At 40.3% G+C, this 8,145-nt stretch overlaps 1 pseudogene; it reads right to left on the bottom strand.

The window, feature by feature from the left end:
- Positions 1-7,675: 7,675 nt before the first annotated feature.
- Positions 7,676-7,793, bottom strand: LOC120581286 (uncharacterized; annotated as a pseudogene).
- Between the last annotated feature and the right edge of the window lie 352 nt (positions 7,794-8,145).

Below are 8,145 nucleotides of genomic sequence, written 5' to 3'. Positions count from 1 at the left end.
TATGAAGCCCTACCCCTCTGACTTCCTAAACTTCAGAACTCCTAATACTTCATCTTGTGGATGGAAGTATCTTGGGGATTTAGACATGTGGAAAGAGGGAGGGTGACTGGAAGGTGTCCCTCACTAACTCCCTGGGTCTCACTGCAAAAGGTGTCACCATACACAGAGTGATTCAACAAAAGTTTGGCTGACTCTTCCCCTCTACTTTCCCCATACCTACAGTGAAGAAACCTCTGGGAGAATTAACTATATGCTGTACTCATCTGCTTTTCCTCAGAATCTCTTGCTCAAGCACCCAGGAGTAACTCAGTCTCTATCATACTTACGTACTCTGTTCTGGCTTAAAGAATAGTGTAAGAAGGGTATACCATATACAGTATGAGATGGGACTTAGGGGGTGACCTAGGCATTATGATGATGAATTCTTGGCTGGATGCCCTGAGGATTTCCTTGGCCAGAGCCTCCCCATTTGCTTTTCAGCATTTATCAACACTGGCATTGCAACATGCAGAGCCTCTATGCAGAGGTGACACTGGAAGCAGGGAGCTTGTTGTCCTGAAAACTTAGGGACTTGGGTTCTGAAGCAAGGCTGTGTGACTGTATCTGTTAGGGTTCAGTCAGAAGCAGAAACCACTCTGAGACTATAGAGTAAGGGATTTATAACAGGCCAGAACTCTTTACGGTTGAGAGTTATTAAGCAGTCTGTGTAGGTCTGCTGCTCAAAGTCCAGTGTTGAGCTTGAGGACAGCAGGGCAGGCAGTCAGGGGAGAGATGGGCATAAAATACCCATGGAGAAAAACAGGACAAACTGGAACCCGAGAGGACAAAATGGAATCCACCTGGACAGATGGGACCAGCATCAGTTTCTCACTGTCTCCAACTTTGCTGATACCGTCTCCAACTTTGGTGATCTGCAGATCAGGTGGGTACCCTCTAGCATAAAGTTGCACACATGCCAGCCTCACCAGAGAAGCTGAAGGAGGAACTCTGGACAGCTCTGGAAGGACCGTGGTCCCAGAGGCCGTCCACACAAACCATAGAAATGGCTGCTCCTTTACTTCACCTTCCAAATCTCTCACAAATTTTTCTTCTGGCCAACGCTAAATACAGAGCGAAAGAAAAAAATAATTCTGCAAAATATTGTTCCAGCTTAGCTACTATGATACAAAGCCACCACAGTGACTTTGACTTCAGGTTTCAGTTTCCTAACCTGCAACATCTAGGGGCTGGCCTGAAGCAAACTGTTGAGAGCATCCCTGTTACAGTAACAATTTCTATTCCCCTCATGGGAGCCAGAGAAAGCAGCACATTGTGCCAGGTCAACCTGCATTGTGTACAGAGGTGCCAAACGAGCACAGATGCTATTGCAACATTGGGATCTCCACTAGCTAGAATGAATCCAGCATCTTGACCTTAATCTTCAAAGGAACTCCATGTTTTGTGGACACACACATGGCCTCATTTCCCCCTTATCCTAGGCTCATAGATTTAATGTGATAATGTGAGACATTATCATCTGTCTTCCCAGGCAGAAAACCTCAGATCCAGCAGACTGGCACCAGTCACCTGCTAAGGTGCTGGCAGCAGATCACAAAGCCCATATTCCATCTCTAGCATTCAGACCGAGAAGTCCTAGGAGGTTGCAGAAAGATTTTTAAGCTGCACACAGTTCAATTAACAATCTGGACCCAAACATTTTCACTAGGAGTTCATTTTCAAGGTGATTCCAGAAAATTCTAATACAACCTAATGAAAATCTTTCTCAGCAAATAAATGTGAGCATTGTAATCTGTGGAGAGCTTTCTACAAATTATGCTCCTTGCAGACTCTGCTCTTAGGTACCATGGAGGGGAGAGAGAGGAAAATTCCATGCACAATAAAGACAAAGATGTAAATGTAGAAAAAAAATAGAAAAAAAATTGTATAGAAAGACTCTCATTTATGACCCAAAAAATTAAGAGGGGAAAGAACATGGCTGTTAAAGAGAAAGGAGGCTGGATTTGATCTTCTCCAAAATTTCATGAGCTTAGGAGATCATCAACAAATCTAAAGCTAGAAGGTCCCATGTTAGCATATGCAAGATGCAAAGAAAGGAAAGGAAAATGACTGAAGGAATGCCTTAGTTCAAAGCACCCTTTGGAAGAGAGACTTTACCTTTTACTACCTCTACCTCTCTTCCCCTCTGGTAACCACTATACTGTTGTCTGTGTCTATGAGGTTTTATTTGTTTGTTTATTCTGTTCATTTGTTGCTTTCAGTTTTATATTCCCCATATGAGTGAAATCACATAGTTCTTGACTTTCTCTGACTGACTTATCTCTCTTAGCATGATAATCTCAAGATCCATCCATGTTCTCACAAATGGCAATATTTCATATTTTCTTATAGCTGAGTAATATAACATTGCACTGCACATATACTAAAATTGAACTTCTTCCTTGCAAGATGTATGGCTGTGTGGAGGAGAAAAATAATTTTCCCTCTACCCTCTAGGTTCTTGGCTGAGAGCCCCCTGTAATGAAGGACAGATTAACAGAAGAAAAACAAACAAAAGTTTAGTAACATGTATACATCCTATATACGTGGGAGAGACCCATGAAAATCGAGTAACTCCTCCAAATGGCCCAAGCCACCACCCTAAATATCATCTCCAGCTAAAGACAAAAGATGTTGGTGGGAGAACACAGTAAACAAAGGTAAGGTTGCCATGCAGAAGACATTGCCTTCTCCATTGACAAGAGTTTCTAGAGATGTAGAATCATCCTTCTCTCCCTGCTGCAGAGAGGGAGATATCCCCTTATAAATGTAAATGTCTCTTACAAAAAGATAACTTTTACTCAGTTTTCATAGTTTTTCCTATGTCTGCAGTTTCTTAAAATTAATCAATCTAAAATAACCCTTATGACAAAAAGGCATATTTTAGGGTGACAAATTCTGCTCCTCTTCAGCTGGAGTATGTGTATATTTCAACTGGAGCAGTGTGGTTTAGATTTCAGCCGGGGAGTCTCCAAAGTACAAAGGCAGGCCAGCAGCAGGAGGGGCCACCATGGCTGTAAGAGTCTCACCTATGGAGGAGGAGGCATCAAAGGCTTAAAAATGGGAAAGGCCTTATGTTCACACAAAAACCTGCACACTGATGTTTATAGCAGTTTTATTTATAATTGCCAAACTCGGAAACAACCAAGATGTTCTTCAGTAGGTGAATGGATAGATAAACTATGGCAGATCCAGACAATGGAATGTGATTCAGAGCAAAAAGGAAATGAGCTATCAAGCCATGAAAAGGCATAAGAAACCTTAAACGTGTATTACTAACTGAAAGAAGCCAATCTAAAAAGGCTACATACTGTATGATTCCAACTATATGACATTCTGGAAAAGGCAAAGCTATAGAGACAGTAAAATGAGCAATGGTTTCCAGGAGTTTGGGGTGGATGGAGGGAAGAATAAGCAGAACATAGAGGATTTTTAAGGCAGTGAAAATATGTATGTATTAAATATGTATGTATAATAACATGATGTATACATGTTATTATGCACTTGTCCAAACCTATTGAATGTACAACGCCAAGAGTTATAATGTGTCAACGTAGGTTCATCAATTATAACAAATATACCACTCTGGTGAGGGAGGGATGTTGATAATGAGGGAGGCTGTGCATATGTGAGGGTAGAGGGTATATGGGAAATCTCTGTACCTTCTTCTCAATTTTGCTGTGAACCTAAAATTGTTCTAAACAAGTAAAGTCTTCAAAGAAAAAGTGGGAGAGGAAACTGAATCTGAGTCTCCTTAGTGTTCAGAATATCAAAAATTAAAGTTTAGAAACTAAATCCTAATTTACTTAGTGAGTCACAACATTCTTGCTGAATTTTTATCCTCTTGATAGTTCAGTGGAAACATGGTTCATATCTCCCATTATTCTGCAGGTATTAAAGTTAGGCCACTGGCTCTCTGGGGGCAAAAATTACCTAAATTAGAATTTAGCTTATAACATTTGTATCTAGTGCAGTGGTTGACAAACTTTTCCATAAAGGGCCAGATAGTAAATATTTTAGGCTATTTGGGTGATACAGTTTCTGCTGCAACTGTTCAACTCTATCACTGTAATGTGAAAGCAGCCATAGACAATACATAAAACAATGAGCATGTCTGTGTTCCAATAAAACTTTATTTACAAAAACAGGCACAAGCTAGATTTGACCTATGGGCCAGAATTTGCTGACCAGTGGTCTAGCACTTTCCTAGAAAGTTGGGCTTGCCTATGTTCAAAACATGGACAAACTGTGGGCTTAAATTATGCATTCCATACAAATTATGTATGACTACCACAGAGAAGGGGGAAGAAAGTTAAGGAAAACAGTGAAAAAGAGAAGAAAAAGAGCCAATTTTTGTTTTGTAAGTCAGGAGAAGGATAATGTAGAGAAGAGCCAGGAGGAGAAGGCAAAACATGTCTTGTAGGGATGGCACACACTTGGAGGAGCACAAAACAAAGAAAGATCACAATATCAGAAATCAGGGACCCAGACTCCAGGCTATTTTCTGCCTTCATCAGCACTGTCATAACACTTCTTTGGACCTACCATTCCATTATTCAGCCAATTTCAGACTCACAAAATCTTCAAAATCCAGAGCCAAGCGGAAAACAAAGACAGCATGCTGTGGAGAGGCAGTCTCGTGATTAAGCGGGGGTTGGGGATTGGAACTATCCCGTGGGTGTCTCTCCATGATGACAGGTTCCTATCTTCCTCCTATAGCACATTATGCTGAAGACATAGTTAAGCTTGTGCTTAAATAAACAATTTAATCAGCAGCCCAAAGTTTTCTTTTATCACCCAATCTCCTGGCTAGGCGAAATAATTATTTTTCATCTTTTAACCAGTTGACTGTTAAGTATCAGGCAATGCCAACAGAATGCTAGGCATTGCTGAATCTTTTACTAGTTTTTTTGCTAACATAATTCCCATGGTAGCCAGTTTTTCAAAGACCTTGTAACTAAACATGGCTCTCAGAATGACTGTGCTATAAAGAAGTACTTTGCAGTGTGGAAGGAAGAGAAGGGTTATTTATGTAACATGACTGCAGCAAGTGTTCTGATCATTAACAAAGGAAATGATATACAGGTCAGATTACAAGCAATACCATCACCAGTTTAAATAGGGTGAATATTTCTAGGCCCCATCTGATGACCAATGCATCAGGACTCTCTCAGCCTTACTTCCCTACCTGTAAAAGAGAGCTGGTAATGTTGACTATGTATAGGTGTTCTGAAGAATAAATCATATCATGTAGAAAAGCATCTAACCCAGCTCCCAGCATATAGTTGGCACTCTCTAGATAGGAGAGACTTTGATATTATTAATGACTGATATATCTCAATTCTTATACAAAAAAGGTCATGCTAATCAGTTTTGGGTATTGCAGTCCTTAAAAAAGATGTTTCGCTTGCTCTTTATCAGTTTTTCTGTGATATGTGCCTTCTACAAAAGAGCTCCCCTGCAATAGGCTCATGACTGGTATAGATATATTTACATTCAAGAAAAGGCACTGTGGTAGACCCCACCTCTTAGCTGCTATCTCTCTGAGGCAATATGGAATTACTGAAGTAGATAGGAGTGGGGATAAGTTGAGACTGTAAAGTATTCTAGGTAATTAGATGTACCATCCACTGAGTCACAGGTTTCTTTTGGCAGGTATATGGTGGAACACCCTTCCTGTCACTGCAGCCCTTCCCAAATCCACTCCCACTCCTGGCCTGTGCTCCAAACTCCTCACAGGCCCAAGGCCCTCACACACAGTTCACACATGTGGCTGGCAGAGAGTGGAATGACTTACCTCACTAATAAGTCCTTTCCTGGTCCTGGCATCATTGGCTACCCATTCCACAGCCCCTCCGTAGGCTCATCAGAACTCACAGGATGTCTCTCAGCTATTCTCTGTGACCTCAGCTTCCTCCATTCCATCTTCCACACATGGTTAGGAGGCCTGTTCCAAAGACCCAGATCTGCTCCTGGCACCACCCTGCTTATGAGCCATGACATGTAGAATAAAGTTCACACTTCTCAGCAAGATCAAGAAGGCTTGCTCCAACCCAGCTCCAGCCTACCCTTGGCAGCCTTTCTTTCAGACCTTTGCTCTTGCTGTTATCTTTCCTTTGCATGACCTCCCTCATCATCTGCTTGTCCAACTTCTTCTTGACTTTTAACCTCTAGCTCAAATGTCATCCCATTTCTGATACTCCCACTTTAATCAGTACCAATTACCCCCTCTTCTATATTTCTACAGTAACTTGTATGTCACTCTATTCCAGTACTTTCGAACACTATAGATATTTGCTGATGGTTTATGGTACTACTTGACTGTAACCTCAATAAGGATATGAGCTATAATTTATTCAGTATTTCCAACACCCAACATACTACCTGATCTGTGGTAGTAGGTGAGCTTTGCTAATGAAATAGAATAAATTGAAAGAAAAATTCCATGGAGTGGCTGATGCAGGTAAGACATGAGAAATGCAGAGGCACCATCAAGGAAGTCTAGTAATACTTCTTTGTTAATGGTTTTTAATTTTTCTCAGGATCATCTTTGGAGAATTAGCCACACTTTCCTGCTATACACTCCCTTTCCCACCAAATCAATAACCATTTCTATTCTTAGAGCTGTCAGTCATCCCATACTTATGATTTTGAACCATACATATATTCCATCCATTGCCCATTTTTTACTCAGCATCCATGAAGCCCATGAGGCTGTCTCTTTAGAATTTGCCTTGCCAGTCCTGTTCACCCTCCACCACACACAACAGCCTCGTCAATAGTTTACATGTGTGAAGTCAAGAGACTCCCCATTTTGGTACAAGAATTTTCTAGGGACTCACAATTATAGCCTCTTGCATAACCCTTCTGTTGTTTCCTGCCTCTGGGCTCAAGGGTAAGTTCCACACTCCTTGTCAGGGGACACAAGGACTTCTATACCCTGACCTTCTCCCCAGCTCTCCAGCTTCTATTCTTACCACTATCACCCAGCTCTGGTTGCAACCATCTGAGTTTCACTACTGTTCTCTGAACAAACCAGGCTCTGTTGTGCTGCTTTGCTTCCCAACATGCTGTTTCTGAAATGCTTCCCCCTCCTCCTCCATGTAGCAAACTTCTACTCATCCTTCAAGGCCCATTTCAGCTGTTGCCTCTGTAGAGGCATTTTCCCTACAAATACCTCTTCCTCTCCTTTTTGGAAAAATACTGTATGCTTTCATAATGGGATTCTCCCTATTTCAGTTTTTTTTTCTTTTTTTGTTTTTGTATCTTTTAAATTAAATTAAAAATTTGGATATCAGGTGCAGGTTATTAGATTATTCATAATTCTTGGCTAATGACATACTCTTGTCATTAGTTCATGCACACTCTATAAACACTAGCAAAGCCAAGGTGCAAGATCTTGATAATAGTGTATATGTCATCTCCCCAATAACCTATGCCTTTGACTTCCAATTTGCAATAATTTTGAAGCATATATTCATCATTCCAATTATTTTCTTTTTCTATAGTTTTATTACAGCTACATACACATTCCTTTAAAATATATAAATATTTTATTTTAGTTGTCTCTAACTTTAGCAAAAAAAGAACAACATGCTGTATACAATCTTTTGAAGCTTTTTTTTCATATTTTTTTCAATGCCTACAACACCTGGTATTCCTAGGTGGTCTCCCATCCAAGTACTAACCAGGCCCGAACTTGCTTAGCTTTCAAGATCAGATGAGATAGGGCATGTTCAGGGTGGAAGGCCATAGATTCAGATTTTTTACTGCTAAATTTTATCCATATTTTTCTGTGTAACTGTTTTTTGTTTATTTAGACTCTCATGCAGAGCCTCTATGCAGAGGTGACAGATTTAGCAAGTAAAAATAGAAGACACTCAGTTAAATCTAAATTATAAATAAAAAACCAAATTTTTTTAGGATAAATATGTTCCATGGTATAGCTGAGACATTCTTATATCAAAAAGTTACTTGTTGTTTGTGTGAAATTCAAATTTAACTAGGCATCTTGTATTTATCTGGCAATCCTAGTTCAGGAAAAAGCTGCTGTGAACATTCCTATATGTGTCTCCTATTGGCTATTCCAGGGTTTCTCTTGGATATATA

The sequence above is a fragment of the Pteropus medius genome, unplaced genomic scaffold (assembly GCF_902729225.1).
Source record: "Pteropus medius unplaced genomic scaffold, Ma_sr-lr_union100, whole genome shotgun sequence".
Taxonomy (NCBI): domain Eukaryota; kingdom Metazoa; phylum Chordata; class Mammalia; order Chiroptera; family Pteropodidae; genus Pteropus; species Pteropus medius.
The sequence above is the reverse complement of the archived record's forward strand: the minus strand, read 5'-3'. Positions and strand labels throughout refer to the sequence as shown.